The following is a 26,128-nucleotide window of genomic DNA, read 5'->3' as shown; positions in this document are numbered from 1 at the left end:
TTTGCAAAATTTGCATTTTCAAAGAAAGTTTAGCTAATCAGAATCAATTTGAGCTTCTCAGTACTAACAACGCTATATAAAAATTTAAAAACTATATCTTGTATAGTTTAAATTGTTAGCTGTAGCACAGAAAAGAATGAGCTACAGAGTTAAAGCTACCTAAAACACATGCACTATGAAAACAGCAGAGATATTGATTAAAGTTTAACATAGGTTGAATACTCACACCAAAAGCTAGGTTTATCTATTAAAATAAGATGTGTGATTTTAGAATACATGAAAAGAATAAGTAAAACTAGAACAAATAAAACATATAAAGGAAATAAAGCAAATGAAATTAATGAATAATGCTAGAAATGTAAAATATATGTTAATAATACTAATGTAAGTTGATAATAAAGTTAAGAATTTTCTTTTCAAAAAATCCAATGATATGGTTTTACAGAAGACATACCTAAACAAAATGTTAACATAATGTTATAAAATATTTTAAAGAAAAGGGTGCATAAGAAAAGGCAAATATTAACCACAATAATATTATGGCAGCACCACTAATATGAATAAAACAAGGCAAAAGTATTGATAGTGATAAAGTTTGTCATTATTTTATAATTTTGAATATTATTTTTCAGAGAGACAATGAAGATTTATATACTAGGTAGCAATTTTAAACCTTTTACATGTGTTATCCTAATTAATCTGCAAACACTCTCAGGTGTGGAGAAAGGGATATAAAATAACTACAATTCAAAAAGAAATAGTAGAACCATCCCTGTTTACAGATTACATGATCATATATATAGAAAACACTAAAGACTCTTATTGAAAATACTTTTAGGACCAGTAAAGGAATTCGGTGAAACTACAAGAAACAAAATCAACATGCAAAAGTCAGTTGCATTTATATACACTAACAATGAATTATCTGAAAAGGAATATGAAAACAATCCCATTTACAATAGTACCAAAAACAATAGTGCCAAAAATAATAAAATACTTAGGAATACACTAAGTAGATAAAAGACTGTACATTGAAAGTACAAAATATTAATGGAAGAAATTTTAAAAGATATAAACAAATGGAAACATATCCAATGTTCACAGATTGGAAGAATTAATACTGTTAGATAACCATAAACCTCAAAGATGCACATATTCAATACAACCCCTATCAAAATTCCAATGGTTATTTTTTATAGAAATAGAAAAAGAATTCTAAAATTAATATGGAATCACAAAAGACTGTGAACATCTGGATCAATCTTTAGAAAGAAAAACAAAACTGGTAACATCACATTCCTGATTTGAAAATATATTTTAAAACCATAGTAAGTAAAACAGTATGGTACTGTCAGAAAAACAGACAAATAGGCAAATGGAACAAAAAACAGGGGCCAGAAATCAATCCATGAATACATGGTCAAATAATCAACAAGCGTACCAAGAATGCACAACAGAAAAAGGATAAACAAATGGTGCTGAGAAAACTGTATAGCCACATGCAAATAAATGGAATTGGATCATTATCTTACACCTTACAGAAAAATCGACCAAAAATGGATTAAAGGCTTAAGTTTATGACTGGAAACTGTAGAGATCCTGGAAGAACATATGGGGGAAATGCTTCCGGATATTGGCCTTGGCAACGATTTCATTGACATCACTCAAAAGCACAGGCAACAGAAGGAAAAATAAACAAGTGTGACTACAGCAAACTAAAATTTTTCTGAAGTAAAGGAAGCAAATAACAAAGTGAAAAAGCAACCTGTGAAATGGGAGAAAATATTTGCAACCATGTAATAGATAAAGAAGTCAATTTCCAAAACACATAAGGATCTCATACAGCTCAGTAGCAAAGAAACTAAATTCTATTTAGAAATGGACTAATAAGTTAAATAGACATTTTTCCAAAGAAGATATTAAAATGGCCAAAAGATATATGACAAATGCTTAACATAAGTGAAAGTGAAAGTCACTCAGTCATATCTACCTCTTTGTGGGACTCTTTGTGGGATTCTACAGCCCATGGAATTCTCCAGGCCAGAATACTGGAGTGGGTAGCTATTCTCTTCTCCAGGGGATCTTCCCAACCCAGGTCTCCCACATTGCAGGTAGATTTTTTACCAACTGAGCTACCAGGGAAACCCTAATCATCAAAACAATGGGACATGACTTAGCAACTAAATACCACCAACTAATCATCAGGGAAATGCAAATCAAAACCACAGTGAGGTATCACCTCACACCTATTAGGATGGTTATTATCAAAACAGCAGAAGACAACAGTATTGCTGAGGATGTAGAGAAATGGAAACCTTTGTAAATTATCAGTGGAAATGCCTAACAGTGCAACCACCATGGGAAATAGCATTGAGATTCCTCAAAATATTAAATATAGAACTACCTTAAGATCCAGTGACCAAACGTCTGGATATTCATCTAAAAGAATTTCAATCAGGATATCAAAACCCCCCAAAGTAAGTGCAGCCTTATTTACAACAGCCAAAATATGGACAAAATTAAATTTCCATCGATAGATAAATGAACACAGAAAATGTGGTTTATACATATATGGAATATTATTCAACCTTAAAAAAGGAGAAAATTCTGCAACACGCAAAAGTGTAGATTAACCCCGAGGGGTATTATGTTAAGTGAAACAAGCTAGTCACATGAGAGCAAATACTGTATGATTCCATTTAAGAAAAATAAAGTAACAGTCTGAGAAAGGATACTTGTAACACATATTACAATGATTAATTTAGAAAGAATTTAAGGTCTTTCTTAAAATGAAAAACAACAACAAAAATAAACAGTCTAAAAATAATTTAGAAATTGTACAGAAGGCTAACTTACAGAAAAGCTAAGCTAGTGTTAATAAATATGCAAAAGGTGTGTGTCCTTACTAGTAATTAAAAATATCAAATAAAAACTTTCAAGATAACATTTAAGACCTGTTTGGTTGGCAAAATAACAACTGCTGACAAGAACATGGGAAACAAAACATCCAATAAATTCCTTATTAGAATGAATTTTAACACAACCACTTTGAAGAGCATTTTAACAATACTAAATACAGTTGAAGATGCACCCTCAGACCAAGTAATTCCACTTTTAGATATATACATTGAAAAATATTACAGATGTTCACATGAAGACATTTATACATATATTCAATTATTTCCCAGCAAAGCATTAAAGTTATAGTAACACTGTTCAGTGAGATTGCTGTACTATAGTTTAATAAATGAGCTAAACATTCATGTATTAACTTAGATAACTCCAAAAAAACTCATGTGGATTAAAAAAAAAATTAAGCTCTAGAAAATACATCCTGTTTCATAATATTTTAATAACTACTAAAATACAAAAATACTACATATGATATATGCATACAAAAACATGTAACAAATGCAAGCTATCAAATCTTGGATAAGAAAGAAAAAAAATTTTGTCTTATATTCCATGCAATGCTGGGAGTCCAATGCAACACATTTTGATGAAATTGTTTATAATTATAATTATTAATTAGAAAGTTAATTCTAATATTAGTAGATACTATAGGTAAATACATATCTAATATGGGTAGGGTGAAGATTATTAGAAACATAATTATTTTCATTAAGTAATATATTAACCATTTTTAAATAATTAGGAAATCATACAATCTATATGTCTAACTAATAAAAGCTAATATCTATAGAATGCTTAAAGATTATTTCCTGTTCTACAATCTTTACAAATATTAACTCAATACTAACAAAATCCTATGAGGTTATGAAGATTACAAGTAAACAAAAAATACTAGAGTATTCAGGAAACTTCTCATGACTGTATAACCATTAAGTGACTGAACTGATTTTCAAATCCAGGCATGGATTTGAATAACATGGTCTAATTCATGCTATTAACCATATATTCTACTGAATCTTGATATGCCTTAAACACAAGCTGACTTTTGACTGTCACTGGGACCTATAGTCACTCAATCCTTTTCAAATTACTCTGGATTTGTAAATCAACAGATGGAGCCCAATCCTCTCTAAAGAAGTATATTTACTGGATCACTTTGATTTTTTTCTGGGATGATCATGTATTGTTGATTACATTATTACCACCTTCTTTTGTTAATTTGTTCTCTTGTTTTGCTCTGAGTTTATAATCATTTGTTTTATCTCATTCTGGATGTGGCTCTGTTTCTATGATGAGGCTGGGCCAATATTCCCACTTATTTCTGCTGCCAATAATGAGGAGTTAGAAAGATCCTGTTTACACATGTTATTATTTTCAATGTAAATAGTTAGCCACAGCTGCTGCAATTTTCCCAATTGTTAGGCAGGAAAATGAGGTGGGGAGATGAGGGCACAAATACATCATCTGTCTAAGCATTCAGAATAAAAGATGAGAAAAGACCAAGAAAGAATGATTTGTTTCCAGGACACCAAACTTCAAACTGAATGGACCCATAGATATCCTATTAACACCTAACATGTACAATGAGCATAATCTTAAGGTTTGCAATTAGTCATTAAAATGCTAACACATGCCAGGGATTTTCAGAAATATTTTGTCTAATTACCTCACATAACTAGTTGGTGACCTGAAGAACAATAGAATATTAAATGGCACATTGCCTTTAGTGATCCAACAAAAAAGTTCTGTAACTACATTTTAAATGAGTAACCAAGAATAACATTAAACCACTTAAAAATTAGTTGAGTGAACATATGTATTATTTAAGATATTCTATCTTCAATTTAAGGTTTGTGAGATGAATTCATGTTAATATGTGATTCCAGTTCATTTATTTCCATTGAGATAATATTTAGCTTTACGAATATACCAAAGTGCTCATCTCCATTCTACCAGTAATAAATATGAATACTCCCTTTTCTTGTTCTGCTGTTATGATTATGGCTTTTTCCAACAACCTTTAACATATATTCTTGGGAGCACATGAATAGATAAAACAGAGGGACCATTTGTATGAGGGTTTTAAAGAAGCACAATAGTAGTATATTGTTAAATAACACATATATATTATAAAATTATAAAAATATATATTTAAAAGAACACCAAAGACAGGACAGCAATTATCCCCAAGAAAACAGGAGTAAATAGGGGACTTTAGCTACACTGACTTTGCTCTGTTATTAAAGTAGGACATTAGATGTAGACATTAGGTGTTTGTTCTGTTATCTCTACATTTTCTAGAGTTCCCAAATACTCTATCAAATTATGCAAATTTAACCCCGCTACACGAAAACACAAAGGTAAAATAGTTTTCCCATTTGAGATTTTGTAAAACTGACTAAGTAAACTATTTTTTTAAAAAAACTAAAGCCACCGGTTAAAGTTCCCATTCGTGATTAATGGAAACTTCTAAAATGAATCCCAATGATCCCTCTTTCTGGTATGCATGACCTGTGTAAGCTTCTCCCTTTGAGTGTGGGCTGTAACTCACTTCTAATAAATAGAATATAGCCAAAGTAAAAGGATTTCACCTCAATGATTAAGTTACAAAGACATGGTGGTTTTCTTCTTGGATATCCACTCCCACTCTTTTGCTTGTTTGGTCTATGAGAAACAGGTTACTGTGTTGTGAGCTGCCATGTGGTAAGGGACTTTTATCTCTGGGGAATAGCCAGTGGTGTCATGAAGCCTTCCAACAATCATATGATTTAAGATTGAAAATGAATCTTTACCCAGTCAAACCTTGAGATGGCTATAGTCCTCCTGGCTCACAGGTTGGTTACAAGCCTTGTAAGAAATCCTGAGCCCCAAGACCTAGCTAAGTCATGATGAAATTCCTGACACACATAAACTGTGAGATAATAAATGTTTGTTAACTGTGAGCTAATCAATATTTGTTATTTTAAGCCACTGAGTTTGGAGTAATTTATCATTCAATAATAAACACTGGGAAAGGAAAATAAACTGGACCACAGGAATGTAAAAATATTTCTAGAAGTAAAGTTAAAAAGAATGAATATAAAATATTCTTCATATATTCAACAAGATGACTAGAGGGGCTTAATTTCTAACACGACAGAGCAAGGAGATCAACAAATCCCCTCCCAAAGAAGGCAACAAACATTCCAACCCTCTGAAATTGACTCTAGGCATACAACCTACTGAAAAACATTTACTCACAAAATTCCAGAACTTCAGGTAAGGACAGCACAAATCTGTGATGCTTATGTTTGTGGCTACTTCTCTACCCCAGCCAGGCTCTATCTTCATCATAGTCTAAACTAGCCTTAGAAAAGAGAAGTTCTGCTGCTGCTGTCAAAGACAGCTCATTGACTGAGAGGTTTTCACTTAAGGCAAGCAAACAGGAGAGCTGATAGCTATGGGATCCTGAGTTTGCAACCCTATCCTCCTGTGGCATGCATGTTCACACACGCACACGCACACACCCGTACACACTAAAGTTTACCAATAAGCAGCTTGAAGCCATCACACTGCTCCTTTATGAAAAATGTTCTTTCCAGGGTGACTTGACAAGAAAGCATGGGAATTATTGCTTCAGAGCCATGGGATACAGTTGGCTCAGTACCTCCTTTTAAGTCTCACCAAAGTCACTAGATGGCTTTCCCAGGTGGTGCTAGTGGTAAAGAACCTAACTGCCAATGCAGGAGATATAGGAGAAGCAGGTTCGATCCCCGGGTCAGGAAGATCCCCTGGAGAAGGCATGGCAACCCACTCCAGTATTGCTGCCTGGAGAATCCCATGGATGAGGAGTCTGGTGGGCTACAGCCCAAAGGATCACAAAGAGTCGGACACGACTGAAGCGACTTAGCACAAAGTCATTAGATATAGGCAAAAAAAAAAATATTCTTGGCAACTGTAGTTGTTGATATTGAGTCAGCTGTCATTTCTGTTCTTCCTAGTATAACATGGAGATGGTTGAACCCATCTACTTTTCCTCTACCCAGTCACTGCTTAAACAAAAATATCATTATTGATTTTCAAGTTTAATGGTGACTGAAAATATTTCTATGTCATTAGGCGAACAAGCATCGTTTAATTTTAAGCCCAAACATCTTTCCTAAATCAGGAAAGTAATGACTAAATTTCACTTTCTATTTAAACCCTGATTGTGAGAAACACAGCTCAGTACATGCTTCTCAAGGGAACAGATTTAAACATTCAATCACCATGTTAGGTAGGAGATGGATTTAATAGGTTTATCATCATATCTGGTGGTCGCTATCACTGATCTGGTGATAATTAACACCTAAAAAGCATCTCAGTTCAGAAATAAAAAGAAATAATGAGGCTATGCTCTAACACCCTAGGAAAATGTCACTCTTTCGATTACTTCTCCAGAATTTAACTTGTCTGCCAGGTCCAATTGTTTCTCTCATTTATCTGTGGCTTTCGCTGTAGGGTAGTGGCAACATCTTACAGAAGTGCTCAGTCTTTTGGCCTCTGTATTTACTAAACAAACAGCCTGTGATAAATGCAAATCAGTTTGACCTGCCATAACATCCAATACGAGGCTAGAGTTGATCCCATCCAAATTGGAATGCACAGCATCTTCTTTCTGCCTCCATGCAATGCCTGGAAATGGCCACTTTGCTAATCTATGAGTTGGAACCTAATGACCCTCTGCATTGCCGCTGTGGTAAAATAGCATGAATGTGTAACAAGTCTCACTGACTTTAATACACACAGCCTCCCAGGACAGCAAGCCAGGTCGAAATCAATTATGTGGGTGGGAAGGCCTGCCTATCCTCTGGGCTGAACTATATAGGCAGTCAAGACATGCTGCTTTTTATATTATTATATTAGCACATCTGCTTTCAAGGCAAGTGTCCCTTGGAATTCTTCTCATAATCTCTGATGGAAATATATAAACATCAGCAAATTCAATAAACTGCTTCACAGACCAACTTGAATGTGAGGTCAAAGTTCTCAGACATGACACATCCTTAAAATATTATCTTTGGCTATGAAAAAAATAAATGCATTGCTGTGAGATTGTCATATCTGTATGACATTATATAACATTTAGACTCTCAATGTTCAGAAGATCATCATGGCATATAAACCAGGGAGCAGTTTTCTTTCCCTTTTCCCCTTTATGAAATGAACTTTATGAACAGAAATCGTTCCAGTGGGGGGGAAATATGGCTTAATACAGAACTATCTAAATCAATTTTCTTTTCACATCCACAGTAGAATACAGCTATGAGTTGCTGGAGTAATATAGTAGAAAATCCAGTGTAGGAGACTTGCATGTACACTGGAGTTTCCAGTCTTATTACATTGTTTGAACTGTTTCAGTCTTATTACACTTGCTTGAAACAATATAGTTGGGGTCAGTTAAGGTACTTTTCTCCAGGTTTTTCAGAAGGCACTCATTCACGTAAGTGTTTAAAACTGTGTGAAGTTGAGATTTGCTCTACATGCTGTTACCTTAGATTTAGGGAAGGTGGATAGTTTTTCAGCTGAAATGTTAAAAAATGATTTTCAAAAGTTTAAAAGATACTTTTAATATATGAACTTAGCTAGTGTCACATATATTTATGTACACACAAATGCATTTTATATTTTATATATACATTATACATTTGTATGTACTTATATATATGGGCTTTCCAGGTGGCACTAGTGGTAAAGAACCTGCTTGCCAATGCAGGAGACACAGGAGACATGGGTTTGAACACTGAATCAGGAAGATCCCCTGGAGGAGGCAATGGCAACCCACTCCAGTGGGAATTCTCCAGTTCTCTTGCCTGGAGAATTCCACAGACAGAGGAGCCTGGTGAGCTACAGTCCATAGGGTTGGACAGAGTTAACATGACTGAGTGACTAAGCCGCAGCAGAAAATGGTTTATATTAGGACGTCAGAATTTTAAAAATAATATGAAAACCCTAGAAACTTGCCATAATGTTCTTTCTTTTTTGAAAGCATTTAAAAGCATCCTTTACAAATCTCCTAAACTAGTACCACTTATTTCATTCAAGAGAAAAAAAAAAGCGCTTTCTACATACAACCATTGATTTCTGAACCTTAAAAAAATGAGGAAATGCTAGAAATTTTACCATCAATGCTTACTTAGATAGAAAAGGCTATCTCAGGGCCATTTTATCTTTTTGAAAGTTTCCATTGTCACATCTATAGTTAACGTCTTCATTTGATTAAGGTTTCAATTAACTGCTTAAGTTCCTTACAAAACTCCTTACTAGAAAAGAACTCTATGTCCATGAAACCAGCAGATTATCAAGCTAAGTATAATAACGCCTTCTGAATTTTCTCACTAATAATAGGTTGTAATTGCCTACTTGTTTCTACATCTGCTGTTCAACCTTTGCAATTAATGAACACACCATGGTTAAATGGTAAATCTAATGCACTACAGTCAGAAAATACTTAGTAATGTCACACACACACACACACACACACACACACAGACACACATTTTAGCTTTCCTTCTCAAACTCTAAACACAGTAATATGGACCTACCTGTGGAGTACATAGTGAAGGAGTAGGAGGCAGAGAAACCTAGATGTTAATCCAAGGTACAGAGTGTCACAGTTCAAGCAAATGAAAAGTCACCCCAGATAGTGAGCAATCTACTGCCTGCATCTTACTGGGCATATCAGAGAAACCAACTATCTTAGCTATGAGATAAATGAGATCTCCCCAGTTAAAATCTGAACTGTGCACAAAGGCAGACATTGAGAACGTTTTGCAATTAGTATAATAATAAAGGAAGGCAATACCATTACCTGTGTAGATGAGTGTGAGATCTACGAAGAGACATTTGTGCATGCTTTTCTTTGACTGAATCTTGGTGACTCCTGCCCTGAAAATGGCATTTTAATATCTAGTCACTTGTTATTTTTTTGAATCACTTTTTTATTGAGGTACAATTGACATATAAGATTATATTAGTTTCAGGTATACAACACAAAGATTCGTTATGTGTATACACTGCAAATTCATCACCACAATAAATCTATTTACCATCTGTCATCATATGAAGCTATAATTTATTTTTCTTGTGATGAGAACTTTTAAGATTTACTTTCTTAGCATTTTTAAAAATGCAATACAATATTATTGACTGTAGTCAACATGCTGTACATTACACTCTCACGACTTATTTATTTTACAAGTGGAAGTTTGTACCTCTTGATCCCCTTCAATCTAAAATTATTGTAAACATATTATAAAAACAGCATACAGAGATTAGCTTCTAAATGGTAGATTTCCACTAATTTAGTCTTAGAGTATATTTATCAAAGAGTAACTCTAATTAGACTTAGAAGAAATAAGTGCTCATTAACCACTAACATAAACAGCAGAATATATTTTTTTAACTCTCTTCAGAAAAAATTGTCTGAACAATCACTTGACCAGAACACTGTACCTCAAAGGAAGGTATAAGAATATTTCCTAGATATGTATCATATTTGTGTTTGCATTATAATATATTGTATTCTGAGCTTCCCTCATGGCTCAGCTGGCAAAGAATCTGCCTGCTAGGTGGGAGACCTGGGTTCTATCCCTGGGTTGGGAAGATTCCCTGGAGAAGGGGAAGGCTACCCACTCCAGTATTCTGGCCTGGAGAATTCCATGGATTGTATAGTCTATGGAGTCACAAAGAGTCGGACATGACTGAGCAACTATCACTCACTCATACTGTATCCTGGACAAAATTAGATTCTGCTAATAGATCTAAAATTTAATTGAAAAAAAATCTTCACACATACCATTAAATATTTGAGGTGAAATGCTAATTTAGTAAAATAACAAATTCAGAAGATCCAGGCTCAAGTTCATTCATGTGGATCATTAATATTCCATTGTTTTGGCTGAATAACCAATAATAAAAGTTTTAACAAAAGTGTTTAAAATAGCTTTATGTTCTATGTATTACTGTATCATCAGTTTAATCATAAAATTTCAATTATCAGTTGGTTTTTTATATTAAATTTCAGTCAACTCACTTGTTTTGATATATTTTTACTCTTTTATAATATTCAGACACAGAATTTTTTGTGCCTTATAAAAATACTTATCTTGAGATTGTTCCTTTGTCTAAGAGAGATTACTGAAGAATTCTTTTTCAACTAGGTTAACTGGCCCCTTGGAACCTCCTTAGGAAGCATAGTTTCAAGGTAAATACTTGAACCTGATGAAGTAAAGCAATCAGCTCATAAGAAACCAGAAAACCATAATAAAACTACAGTATTGAAGTGAAGATGCAGATAAAGAGACAGCACACAGGTAAAGATGTTTTAAGTTACCCTAGAATTGCAATTAGGTAATTAGATGAACAGATAAATCTTTGTCCTCTCTTCCCTTCTTCTCTCTTTCTCCTTCTTCACAACAGCTTTGCAAAAGTTATTGCTGTTGTTCCTTTTTTAGCAACAGAAAACCTGAGTTTAAAAACAATTTATGACCTTCTCACAGTTATTTAACTATTAAATATAGAGACAGGATCAAATGCATTGTTCACGTTTCTTATTGCATCATACCACTTTCTTATATATTTGAGGTAATCTGAAAGATTGTGATATGAGTGTGCTTGATACAAGATACAACTCTCACATTTTCTCTCCTGTGCATTAAAGTACAATCCCTGTATTTTAGCACAAACATCAGTATAATGGTTAAATAAAGGTTGCTGTTCAGTAGCCCAGTCGTGTCTGACTCTTTGCGACCCCATGGACTGCAGCACACCAGGCCTCCCTATCTCTCACCATCTCCTGGAGTTTGCCCAAATTCATGTCCATTACATTGGTGATGCCATCCAGTCATCTCATCTTCTGACGTCCTCTTCTTCTGCCCTCAATCTTTCTCAGCATCAGGGACTATTCCAGTGAGTCAGCTTTTCATACCAGGTGATCAAAATACTGGAGCTTCAGCTTTAGCATCGGTCTTTCCAATGAATATTCAGGATTGATTTCCCTGAAGATTGACTGGCTTGATCGCCTCGCTGTCCAAGGGACTCTCAGGAGTTTTGGCACTCTGCCTTCTTTCTGATCCAGCTCTCACAACCATATGTGACCACTGGGAAGACTGTAGGCTTGACTATACAGACCTTCGTCAGCAGAGTGATGTCTCTGCTTTTCAACACAGTCTAGGTTTGTCATAGCTTTCCTGCCAAGAAGCAATCATCTGATTTCATGGCTGCAGTCACCATCCACGGTGATTTTAGAGCCCAAGAAGAGGAAATCTTGGTAGTACATGTTATATTAAAAACAGTGGGGTGAAAATTTTCATTCTTTCAACTTTAAATTGTATTCTTTTTATGTATACATCACTTATATTTTGAGATTCTATGATTGTATTTAATTCTTCAAATTTCCATCACTGTTGGCAATAGTTTTTATACTTATTGAACCACCATGAAAAGCATCATCTTTTCAACAAAATTGTGGCTTAACAGTGCAAAGATAATAATATTGTAATTCGACTAGGGAATAGAGGAAATATTCTTATGTACCCTAGGAGCACTTTTAAATCCTTAATTTAAAATTTCAGTCTCTGAAAACACCTATCATCAAAATGTGAAGACATTAAGGACCAGAATTTGTACTATATCTCACCACAGGGTATGTTTAATGAACAGTTTTATTGGACTACGTGAAAATGATTAATACAGACTTAAATCTGCAAAGCTTTCTAAAGTTTTTGGAAAGAAACTTAAAATGCTATTGCAGTAATGATTCACAGTTTGCTTCAGTCCATAACTGACAACTGGAAGATAGGAAGACATCTAAGGAACTTATAAGTAAATTGTCTATTATCTTCAATTTATGGAGATATCTTTTTTTAAAAAATTATTATTTTTAATTGGAGGAGAATTGCTTTACAATATTGTGTTGGTTTCTGTAGTACAACAAAGTGAGTCAGCTGTAAGTATCCATATATCCACTCATATATTCCTTTCCTCTTGAGCTTCCCTCCCACAGCCCCTATCCCATCCCTCTAGGTTTTCACAGAGCCCTAGGCTGAGTTCCTTGTGTTACAGAGCAACTTCCCACTACCTATCTATTTTAGATTTCTTAAATGCCAGAGACCTAAAGCAGAGAGCTATAGACAGACATCCAGAAACAATGTATCCCTAATAAAGGAAAATAATGAATTAAAGGCTCCATTTAAAATAAAGTTAAAATCAGGAAGGGTGGGAAAGAGAGGGATTGGGAGGTTGAGATTAGCAGATGCAAACTGGTATATACGGAATGGTTAAACAATAGGGTCCCGATGTATAGCACAGGGAACTAAACAAATGCAGCTTCTCCTGTTTCCTTATTCATATTGCATCATCTGCTAAACTGTCCATTCCATCAGCTTCTTAAGGAATTTTTTTTTTAACCTAGTTTACAACTTCTTCCTCCATGTTTCCTTCCATCAGACTCAGAGATTTCAATATCCATATCAGTGCTGCATGAATCCTCACTAGCTCTAAATTCCTTAATTACCTCTACTGAAAGGATGGTAACTTTCATTCTACCTGAGTCACCCTTTAACAATGTTTTACCCAGACTTGAGATGACACATAGGCAGCCTATCCCTGCAATTATAAACCCAGATTGTTTGTTTTCCTATGTGGCCTCACTATTGTTTCCCTCTGCCTTGCCTGGTGGACCTACAGATAAAACTAACAGCCTTTCATGATGTTTCACAAGCTACCCTCCTTGAAATAAACAGCATTTCCCGTGCCTCACAAATGCTCAAGATATGCAGAATTTCTTCAGCCCTCTAAGCCCGTCTCTGTCCAAATTCTCATCAAATGACTTCCTTTTCATTTTAGTAGACCAAAACATCTTCACCTTCTCAGCCACTGCCAGCCTACTTAATCTGTATCTTTCTCGATTTCCTGCTTTGATATTATAAAACAAGAAAGTTAGATTTTATTCAAGTAACCTATCTGAGTTTTTTATTGTATTTCTTCCAGTATCCCATCAAGTAGCCCCCCTGCCTTACACTATTTATCTTTCTTTATATTCAATTTAATTTTCTGTAAAATGAAAAATGTGACAATTTAATAAATTAACATAAGATGTATTTGACATACTGCATCAGTTCAGTTCAGTTCAGTTCAGTCGCTAAGTCGTGTCCAACTCTCTGCGACCCCATGAATCGCAGCATGCCAAGCCTCCCTGTCCTTCACCAACTCCCGGAGTTTACTCAAACTCATGCCCATCGAGTTGGTGATGCCATCCAGCCATCTCATCCTCTGTCATTCCCTTCTCCTCCTGCCCCCAATCCCTCCCAGCATCAGGGTCTTTTCCAATGAGTCAACTCTTCGCATGAGGTGGCCAAAGTATTGGAGCTTCAGCTTCAGCATCAGTCCTTCCAATGAACACCCAGGGCTGATCTCCTTTAGGATGGACTGGTTGGATCTCCTTGCAGTCCAAGGGACTCTCAAGAGTCTTCTTCAACACCATAGTTCAAAAGCATCAATTTTTCAGCACTCATAGTGCATACTAAATGCTATGAAATGTTAGCTTTTATTATTGTTGAGTAGTAATAGTATTAATCATGATATGATTATTTTATGTGCTTAAGTCTCTCGCACCTATTCATAAATGAATAAAATCAATATGATACATCCCACTGCCCCTTCTTTTCATTCTTAGACTTTTTCTTCTAGATATCCTTTACTGAATTCTTACCATGTCAGTCACCATATTACTAAAACCTTTATAGTTGTAAGAATGAAATAGCAAGATCCTTACAATGGGCTCAACATTGCTGAGCAAATAGTAGGCACTTGATTAATGCTAGTAAATGCAGTTGTGATAATTAAGCAATAACAACTACCCTTCCTGAAATTACTCCTTAGTCTGTTATATCCCTATCATGCCACTTGTCAGTAGTAATTAAAAGATGACTCTCCTGAGCTTTGACTTTGTGTCAGCCATTGATTTAGGAACTTTACATGCCCTGACTAATTTTATCCTTGAAACAACTCTCTTTATATATAATATTATATATATGGAGGAGGGATGGCAACCCACTTCAGTATTCTTGCCTGGAAAATCCCACGGACAGAGGAGCCTGGAGGTCACAGTCCAAAGGGTCACAAGGAATCAGATACTACTGAAGTGACTTAGCATGCACTCATATATAATATATATATATATATATATATTATCTCCATTTTCAAAATGAGCAGAATTAGTTGCATGGTATTCAAAGAGTGAAAATATACAGATTATATGGTTATACCACTTAACAGAATTGACCAGGGTAGATAGATCCAGGATTGGATCCCAGCAGCTTGACTGAATGTCTGTACTCATAAGGATGCCACTCTACTGACTGTAGTGTCCAGATTAGTGGCACATAGGACATGATCATTAAAGAGCTTCTTTCTATATAATTATTATAATAATAATTAACTAAATACAATGTTAAGAGAAATCATTGCAATACTGGAAAATAACTTTTATTTGCAATTCTGGTATTTAAAACACCTGAAAGAGTTTATCAATTGTCATGTTTGACTTGAAGGTAAAGGTTTGCCCTTACAGTCTCAACATACCTATACATAAAAAGTATAAGCAAGCAGAGTCAATCATATTTTTTAGGCACTGTGCAGTTACAAAGATCCAGATATTCCTTATGAAACTCTAATGAGGTGGAGGAATTTTATTAATCTACTACCTGATACTAGTTCCCCCAAGGAAATCACTCTTTTGAAAATACAGTTATAGGTGATCAAGGTGAAGGTGAAATTGGAAGGACTGGAGGGAGAGCTCACTAGATTTCAGAGGAAGGTGATGCTGTTTTTCATGAGGGAGGAAAAGGTGACAGGTAAGGGAGAGACTGTTGTACTGTACTGAAAGAAAGAGGAAAAGAATGTAGGGGAGAAAGGCACCAGGAAGACACAAAACATCTGAAGACACCGAGAGAACACAAGATCAATGATTCCATCAAGTCTAGGTAAAGCTGCTTGAATTTCTGCGATGCAAATTTGCTTCCATCATAGCTGGACAAGTTTCAATACAGTTTACTGTGATCATGGAAACTTGGTAATTATGGAGTTTTGAGTAAAATCAAATGGACCATGCTTCCTGACTGGGCAAAAAGGACTGCTCAGTGATACAGGCAGAGAAGCGGAAGCCCAGGAGGCAAAAGTTTCAACAAATTAGGGCAATTTTCAAAAACCTTGAGGGAACACTTTGGATTTTACAAAGTAGAAAAAGGTCAAAACTTTGAGGCAGATACCTAGTTTTGAATCTGGAGGTCGACTATGACCTATAATTTTTTAAAGGTCCACAAGAGATTGAGATATATAACCAGAGATAAGAACCACAATATGGCTTCAGGACCATGAGGAAGAAAGAAGCTTCTCCAACAACAGCTCCCGAGGAGACACTCTGGTTGCAGAGAAGCAGATGTATATCTGGGGGTCTTCAAGCAAGGTTAGTGGGATGGTGAGTTCTGAGAGGTGTCAACAGGAAAAATTAGTGTGAGAATAGTGTAATATTTGGAAAAAGAGGTATGAAGAGATATAAATACCCTACAATTAGAAATCAGCTCATACACAGTAAACATTTTGAAAGGGCCTTATACTTTTTATTGGAAGGCTTGATAATTAATTTTATATGCATACTAACTGGGTTCATTCCATCTCATTTTTTTCTATCAATTACAGTAAAAATTATCAATTATAGTGATTCATTTCTGTTTTAGCCTAACACTGCATGCTTAACACCTAGTAAAAAGAGACTATGTAGAAGAGAGAACTAAATGGTTATAAACTTACTATGGTGAGTGAGAAAATTCAGGAACAATACATTAAAAATAACTGCTATTATCACAGGGAACTCTGTGACAACCTAGAGGGGTGGGAAGAGGTGGGGGTGGGCAGGAGGTTTAGGAGGGAAGGGACACATGTATATTTATGGCTAATTCATGTTGTTGTATGGCAGAAACCAACACAAAACTGTAAAGCAATTATCCTCCAATAAAAAATAAATTGAAAAAAAAACTTATTATAAAGTTACGCAGACATGTCCTTCAAAAAAGATAAAATTCAGTGAGAAAGAAAATCATGTAATACAAAAAGAAAATCTACATCTTCTAGTGTACAAATTGATAACCGTATAATAATCTGTTTCCTAGGTTGGAAAGATCCCAAGGAGGAGGAAATGACAACCCACTCCAGTATTACTGACTGAAAAATTCCATGGACAGAGAAGCCTGACAGGATATAGTTCATGGGATTGCAAAGATTTGGATTCCACTGAGCATGCACATGTAATAATCTGTTACCTCATTCCGGATAGATTTTGCATTCTCCTCCAAATTAGAGCACAGAGACTATGTTTTTGGTTTTTCAAAATATTCTCTCTCAAATAAACTCAAAATGGATTAAAGATCTAAATGTAAGACCAGAAACTATAAAACTCCTAGAGGAGAACATAGGCAAAACACTCTCCTACATAAATCACAGCAAGATCCTCTATGACCCACCTCCCAGAATATTGGAAATAAAAGCAAAACTAAACAAATGGGACCTAATGAAACTTAAAAGCTTTTGCACAACAAAGGAAACTATAAGCAAGGTGAAAAGACAGCCCTCAGATTGGGAGAAAATAATAGCAAATGAAGAAACAGACAAAGGATTAATCTCAAAAATATACAAGCAACACCTGCAGCTCAATTCCAGAAAAATAAATGACCCAATCAAAAAATGGGCCAAAGATCTAAACAGACATTTCTCCAAAGAAGACATACAGATGGCTAACAAACACATGAAAAGATGCTCAACATCACTCATTATCAGAGAAATGCAAATCAAAACCTCAATGAGGTACCATTACACGCCAGCCAGGATGGCTGCTATCTAAAAGTCTACAAGCAATAAATGCTGGAGAGGGTGTGGAGAAAAGGGAACCCTCTTACACTGTTGGTGGGAATGCAAACTAGTACAGCCGCTATGGAGAACAGTGTGGAGATTCCTTAAAAAACTGGAAATAGAACTGCCATATGACTCAGCAATCCCACTCCTGGGCATACACACCGAGGAAACCAGATCTGAAAGAGACACGTGCACCCCAATGTTCATCGCAGCACTGTTTATAATAGCCAGGACATGGAAGCAACCTAGATGCCCCTCAGCAGATGAATGGATAAGGAAGCTGTGGTACATATACAGAATGGAATATTACTCAGCCATTAAAAAGAATTCATTTGAATCAGTTCTATGAGGTGGATGAAACTGGAGCCCATTATACAGAGTGAAGTAAGCCAGAAAGATAAAGACCAATACAGTATACTAATGCATATATATGGAATTTAGAAAGCTGGTAACAATAACCCTATATGCAAGACAGAAAAAGAGACACAGATGTATAGAACAGACTTTTGGACTCTATGGGAGAAGGCGAGGGTGGGATGATCTGGGAGAACAGCATCAAAACATATATATTATCAAGTGTGAAGCAGATCGCCAGTCCAGGTTGGATGCATGAGACAAGTGCTCGGGGCTGGTGCAATGGGAAGACCTAGAGGGATGGGATGGGGAGGGAGGTGGGAGGGGGGTTCAGGATGGGGAATACAAGTAAATCCATGGCTGATTCATGTCAGTGTATGGCAAAACCAATACAATGTTGTAAAGTAATTAGCTTCCAACTAATAAAAATAATTGGGGGAAAAATATTCTCTCTCATTCTTTTTTAAAATTCCTATTAGTTGTAGCACCCACTTCACACTCAGTATTGCTTTACAAAGAGTAGACCCTTAAAAATGTGTGTTCACTAAACTCACTTATTGATAATAGTTTAAAACAGCTCAGGCTCACAGTGTTTTGCTGAGTTGGTGAAAGATAACATGCTAAAAGATGAAAATTTACCAGAGTTTCTTTATTACCAACATTTCTTCATTCTAAGACAATTTCACCATGATACCATAGCGCTGTGAAGACTCCAAAAAGCTATATAAATTGAGTGATCCAAGTCACAGTGTAGAAAATGAGGCCTTTCTTGCTTTCTCTCTGCATCCTTCACACTTCTATCAATTTTTTTTTTCTTTCTACGTTTCAAACATTAAACATATCCTTGCTCAGCAATTCAACCAGGGCTCCTCATTGCCCACACAATGATAAATAAGCCACTTAAAGTTTGCATTCCAGGCCACTGCCTAAATATCCAGAAAACATTTGCCCTGTAACCTTTACCCAAATTTCTCTCCCACCAAAGTAATAGAATCAAGCTCTCCTAACTATATAATCCCACATTCACCTTTGGCCAGTCCCATTCTTCCAGTCAGAAATATTCTCCCTTCTTCACCTCAACAGATCTAAGTCTTCTCTCTCTTTATAGCTTTCTTCCTTTAATTATACCAATATTTAGTGAACTTCCCCTGAACTTCTGTAATACACCTTTGTGTTTATGAGCTTATATCTATTCATAATTGCAAAAGAGGCTATAACTAATAGTATGCTTTATACATGTAAATATCCCCAAGGCTAATAGGTACCCCAAAATATTTACTAAAATATGATTATAATTATTAAGAACTGTTCTTAGAGGACAAAAGTAAGTTTTTGTAAGAGCTTTAATCTCTTCCATGCCCCAGCACTTACTCAAAATCTTCACTCTAAATGCTTTCTGTTTAATCTGAAGCAATCTTTCTATAAAATATTCAGAATCAAAGAATCTAAAAATTCTGGTGGCAATTAAGGATATTTTAGTTCTATTTATTCATTTAGGAAGAAAGAAAAACCCATGAAACTCAGTAAAGCTGTGGCTTTACTGAATTCATAATTTATGAGGTCTCAGGGCCAACATGAGAAGACACGGAACCATGATTTCTCAATTTTAACTCAGCATTTCAGCAAGTATCTTAACTATCTCTCCTGGATCATATTCTCTCTCATGATATGATTTGTGTTGATTTTGTATAACACTCTGTTTCCAACAAAGATGATATAAAATCTGCCACACATACATCAGTTAAGAATTGTTGATTGAATGAATGCTGAATGGCTCACTGTACATGATAACAAATGAAGTAGAATTTCACTTCCACAAAGCACTCTCTTCAAAGGCATCGTTTTCCAGATGTCACCCTCTTGTTGACAACATTGCTTCATACTTACAAAGAAAAAAAAAATAAAGGAAAGAAGCTGAATTTTCTAACTCAGAGTTTTCCAACTACAGCACAGCATCCTCTTTCAGTGAACTGCCACTCTCAGAAGCTCTCTTTACCCCAAAGAACATATGCCATCATTTAATTGCCTGTATCTTTACTCTGAGGAAATTCACTGGCGCACAATTGTTAAGCAGCTGTTAAAAAAAAAAAGCAAAGAATTTATATATTATTACTATTTATTTGGCAATGTTATGATTAGAATGGGGAATCACAGGATTTAAGTTATATAGGCTATTTATAAGAATTTGGAGGTCATAAAAGAGGGCCCAGAAGTCTAAGGAAACATAAACACTCAAATGCACATTCTAAACAAGATTAAGTCAAGTCGATTGATTTTAGTTCTAGGTGCCTCTCAGAAATTAACCTATCCTTCCACAAACACCTGTTTCTCATACCCTTCTGCTAGTTCAGCACTGAGCTGGTCATTTGGAAAGAACTAAATAACAATATAAGGTGATTCTTGCTCTCTGGGTGTTTAAAAGACCTTCAGAAAAACAAAATTTACAGGTATGAATCATTGTATAATACCTGCCAATGTACACATTAATATTAATCTGCAATTTTTATGTATGATTCAATGATTTCTTCTGCACAGTTCTGAAGGAAAGATTTTTCATAACTCATTTAATAACAAAATCTGATACAACTTGAGGTATTTTGATGACAAACATTGCCTTCAAATAATTTGAGTCTATTTATAAAGTTCATTTCTCCCACTTCATGTTTGATATAACTCAGGGTATAGAGAGGATGGTATTAATAGAATATTAATATTTTTCATCATGGTGATGTTACAAAAATACTGTATGTTAATCATAACTTTTATAAAAATCTGAAAAACTGAATCTTGAAATGGCCTGGAGGATGCAAAAAACATACCATGCACCTGTAGCTTAAAGAAGATGATAATTACACTATTTGAAGAATAAAAATTTTTAAATAAATGAAGTTATATTCCCAAGAGTTGAGATGAAGAAAGAATTCAAGCAGTCAGCAAGGAATCCTAAATGGTAGAGAAGGTAGGGAAATTAGACGAAAGAGAGGAGGGAAGGATGCAGAAGACACAACAGGAACACAGTGGGGAGGTGGAAGAAAGCCCAGGCTCTTCAGCCGCAGGAGAGGGCCTAGACCAGCTAGAATAGGGGGAACGGGAAAGAGAAGAGACCTGAGGAGGTCACTTGTTTGGGAAGATGAAGGATTACATTTCAAAAAAGAGAAGAAAAAACAAGCACAAGGAATTTGGGGGTTATTAGTGAAAAAGAACAGAATGAATGCAGACTTTTTAGTGACAAGTATTATGATGAACCCTGAATTAAGAGAGATTGATCTGGCCATGATATGCATATAAATTCAAGGGGAGCACTGCTGTTGTAGGCGAGGTCTACAGGAACCAGGTGTGTGGTTCCGATGAGGGACTAGAATAAAATAGTGGAGGTGGGATTACAAAACGGCATCTGTTACCCTTTCTCTAATTTAGCTCATTCTGAAAATTGAAAAAGATTTCTAAACGCCTTTCTTTATGTGTTCACTCCACACTTTGAATGTAACTTAGGGAGGGACACCTGAAAATGTTTGAAATTAAACAAACTCCTCATTTACTTCACTCACAGCCATCTGGATGTCTTGAATACATATATGTTTCACAGTTACCTCATAAAACATAGATTTTATACTCTAAGCCCAGTGACAAACCCAAGTGACAATGAATTAAAAACCAAAAACAAAATAAATCAAACAAACAAACAAAAAAACCACTGTACTCTTCTCTACCAAGGTTTAACTGCTTTCATTTCACTTTCAATTTAAGAGTTTGAAAGTAAGTGTACTTTTCAGACACTTCAATATTTGGTGTTCAGTCATAACGGTGGTGGCTCAGACGGTAAAGTATCTGCCTACAATGCAGGAGACCCGGGTTCAATCCCTGGGTCAGGATTGATCCTTCTCCAGATCTCCTAGAGAAGGAAATGGCAACCCACTCCAGTATTCTTGCCTGGAAAATTCCATGGACGGAGGAACCTGGTAGGCTACAGCCCATGGAGTTGCAAAGAGTTGGACAGGACTGAGCAACTTCTCTTTCATGTTCATGCCAGTATGGGACCTTCCAGGTGGCTCAGTGGTAAAGAATCTGCCTGCCAATGCAGGAGATACAGGAGACACGAGTTCAATATCTGGGACAGAAAAGATCCCCTGGGGGAGGAAATGGAAACCCACTTCAGTATTCTTGCCTGGAGAATCCCATGGACAGAGAAGCCTGGTGGGCTACAGTGCATGGGAACGCAGAGTTGGACATGACTAAAGCAACTTAGCACACACACGTAGCAGTGTGGGGCAGATGCTAAAAATGTTCATTAAATTTCTCCCTCTATCAAGAAAAGAGAGCTAAGTCTTTGAAAATATGAAGAATCAAAGAAAGGTAAAATGTTTTATGACCTTGACCAGACTGAAAATAACTATTTTCTTTAATTGTCAAAGGAAAAAAAAATTAAACAAATTTGCTTTAATTTAAAATTGGAGGTAGGAATCATTTTAATTTTAAACAACTTTTTATCTTGTGTAAACCTAATTGCTTTTTTACCCTCTATAAGAATCTTTCTACCTTATCTCATAAAGGTAGCCAAGAATTAATAATTCAAATCATTTCATCTGACTCATGGTATAGGCAGAGCTGCAGACACAAAGTTTGCTAGATTTTCTTGGGACTGTTATAAATTTGAGGTCTAATACATTCTGAATAAATTTAGAGAAACTATTAGTCACATAATAGCCTCAAGAGTAATACTTTACTATTCAACCTTTTCCTTTATCCTTTCAGTGAGACTCAGAATTTGCTAGATTTAAAAATATGTGAAAAAATTTAATTAAACATCTTCATACATTTTCAGATTTATATCATTTTACTAGTTCACATTATTTTACAAATATATTGCTTTATTTTTCTTTTTTTTAAATGAAATATGTATGCAATCTAGACTTAAAAGTAGTAGACTTTATCCTTGGGGAGAAAACTGGATTCAGAGAGTCAACAAACTGGAACTCAGAACACTGAATGCCAATCTCAAATCTCTGGTTCACTCAGTAGGAACATATGCCTGCCATTTGATTTTAGGCTAAGCCATTTCACAGACATTTCTGTGGTCTGTTTTCTCAAGGGCCTTTTACACCATTTAATTAATGAATTTATCATTTTGAAATGACAGAACTTTTAAAAATATTTTTTAGATATGAGAAAGAACTTTTACTGCATTTGGATACAAAGACTTTGCTTCCACTTGTTGGTAAATATAAGCTAAAAAATATCAACATAGTTGCTCATCAGAATATTCCACATTTGTGAAAAACATTGCTTTTATTGTTGTTCAATTAGTTAAGTCATGTTCGACGCTTTGAAACCCCATGAACTGCAGCAAACCAGGCTTCCTGGTCCTTCACTATCTCCCAGGGTTTGCTCAAATTCATGTTCATTGAGTCAGTGATGCCATCCAACCATCTCATCCTCTGTCGCCCCCTTTTCCTCCTGCCCTCAATCTTTCTCAGCATCAGGGTCTTTTCCAATGAGTCAGCTCTTCATATCAGGTGGCCAAAGTATTGGAGCTTCAGCTTCAGCATCAGTCCTTCCAATGAATATTCAGGGTTGATTTCCTTTAGGATTGACTGGCATGATCTTCTTGCTGTACAAGGGATTCTCAAGAGTCTTCTCCAGTCCAACAACTCAAAATCATCAGTTCTTCTGAGCTCAGCCTTCTTTATGATCCAGCTTTCACATCTGTACATGACTACTAGAAAACCATGGCTTTGAATTTTCAGATCTTTATTGGCAAAATGATGACTTAATTTTTTAAATGCTGTCTAGGTTTGTCATGACTTTCCTTCCAAGGAGAAAGCTTCTTTTAATCTCAAGGCTGCAGTCACCATCTGCAATGATTTTGGAGCTCAAGAAAAGAAAATCTGTCACTGCTTCCATTTATTCCCCTTATATTTGTCATGAAGTGATGAGACTGGATGCCATGATCTTCATTTCTTGAATGCTGGGTTCCAAGCTAGCTTTTTTACTCTCCTCTTTCACCTTCATCAAGAGGTTCTTTAGTTCCTCTTTGCTTTCTGTCATTAGAGTTATATCATCTGTATATCTGAGGTAGTTGATATTTCTCCCGGCAATCTTACTTATCAGTAAGTAAGTTTGTTCAAGAATTCACAGTTTTGATCGATGACGACACCCTCTCATGCATTCCTTGGAAATCTGAACAAAATGAGTGAGAACTCACTACCGTCTCCTCATCGAAACTGAGGTCCAGCACGTTAAAAAAAAAAAAAAAGAATTCACAGTTTTACATAACTAACAACTAAGCAATTAAATGCACATTGATGTAATAATTATATCTATTGTCTTGAATTCCTTAATATATCTATGGAAAGACTTTCTAAATGATGTCATATTTCATATCACTTTTCTTTAGTATTTTTTATACACATACACATTTTACTTGCTAGCCTATTTTTCAACCATGTTATTTTTATGTCTATTTTTCAAATCTCTAATTATTAACTTCTTTAAGGCAAAGGCCTTATATTTTTTCTTTCATCTCTCACAATAGCTTCTAGTTAGAATGTTTTCCATATAACAGGTCCTCAACATTGCAAACTGACTGATTTTAATTGGAAATGTCCTTGGGTACCTCCAGTCCAGAAAGTTTTGAAAGCTTTGGATTTTCAGAATCAGGATGAATGAGCACAAGGACCTAAGGGCAGTAGGAACAGCTGTAGAGCAACTGAGAGAAAGCTGCTTCTAGATACTTTTGTTGTGTCTATGGAATCAGGAAAGGATTCCTACAGATGCTCTGTGATTAATGCTTGAGAGGTTGTGTTTGGTCAGTAATGAATGCTTGATAAAATAGGACTAAATTGGTTTACAAGCAACACCTCCATTATGTTCTCTGAATAAGAAGCAGTGTTGAAATAGGCAATGTTTATTAGGCATTAGGAAGAACTAAGTCTTCTACAGACCCAAGGACATGCTTCAGAATCTGTTCCACTAAATTTGACAACTTTAAATGAAACCAGTAGAAGAAAACAAAAAAGTATTTAATGTTTCCTCTTCTCTAGAGGTGAAATAACAAATTATCCCTTGAAATTTATGTTGAAAATCCTTAAAAATCCTGAAGATATTACTTAAAAAGATACCTTGTGATTACATAAAAATGATATTGTGAATTAAATAAGTCAAAATACGTGCTAATCAATAGCTTAACACTCACTATATACAAAATAACATTATGGTTATTTCATAAAGTCAATAATAATAATTATAAATGCTAAATAATGTTATATTTATCAATTACAAATATTTATATTAGTTAAACAATATTTATTATATAGATATAATAAATATATTTCATAACATAAAAGTTATGAAAATACAAATGAGCCAGATCTATATAGCTTGCTCTTAAAGTTAAAATCAAACTGCTAACATTCTAGAATAATTTATTACCATACTAAGTTAAACACACTTCCCTTTATATGTCATTTTGAGTTTTGCCAGAAGCAAACTCTATGACAAAGATGAAAATGCAAAAAGTGTGTTTGAAAAGTGTTCTCAGAAACCCTCATAAGGTATAGGGAAAGTGTGGGGGAAAATATGCATAAGATATATTATTAAACTAGCAACAGTTGGGATGAATTAGAGTTTCATTTTCCTGAGGAACTCTAGGAGACAGTGAAACAGGTGGAATTAGTGGGAATTCCATTACTTTATTAATTTAGTACCCATAATAAATGGACTTCTTTTCTTCCATGAGATTGTTTTTTGTTAAAATATATTTACTTCTAACCCTTAAAATGTGCTAAAAAAAAAAAAAAAAAAGAAACCCAAAGTGACCAATACACTTTTGAAGACATTCTGTAAACTTCATAAATATGCTGTAGAAATGGAGAATAGGTAAAAGTAGTAATCAAGAAGCCACTGATTAGGATAAGTGTAACAAATATCCCTAAAT

At 35.1% G+C, this 26,128-nt stretch overlaps 1 protein-coding gene and 1 non-coding gene across 2 annotated transcripts in view; one reads left to right on the top strand and one right to left on the bottom strand.

Annotated features, from left to right (window-relative positions):
• Window positions 1-26,128, bottom strand: part of MDGA2 (MAM domain containing glycosylphosphatidylinositol anchor 2) — an 884,707-nt gene that overhangs the window by 366,789 nt on the left and 491,790 nt on the right. The window lies entirely within an intron of this gene.
• On the top strand, window positions 24,334-24,425 carry LOC133067540 (small nucleolar RNA SNORD116). The gene has a single exon (XR_009695324.1). It is a non-coding gene; the product is annotated as a small nucleolar RNA SNORD116 (small nucleolar RNA).

Source organism: Dama dama, chromosome 12, assembly GCF_033118175.1.
Source record: "Dama dama isolate Ldn47 chromosome 12, ASM3311817v1, whole genome shotgun sequence".
In the NCBI taxonomy this organism is placed as follows: domain Eukaryota; kingdom Metazoa; phylum Chordata; class Mammalia; order Artiodactyla; family Cervidae; genus Dama; species Dama dama.
Note: the sequence above shows the minus strand (reverse complement) of the source record. Positions and strands in the feature narration are given on the sequence as shown.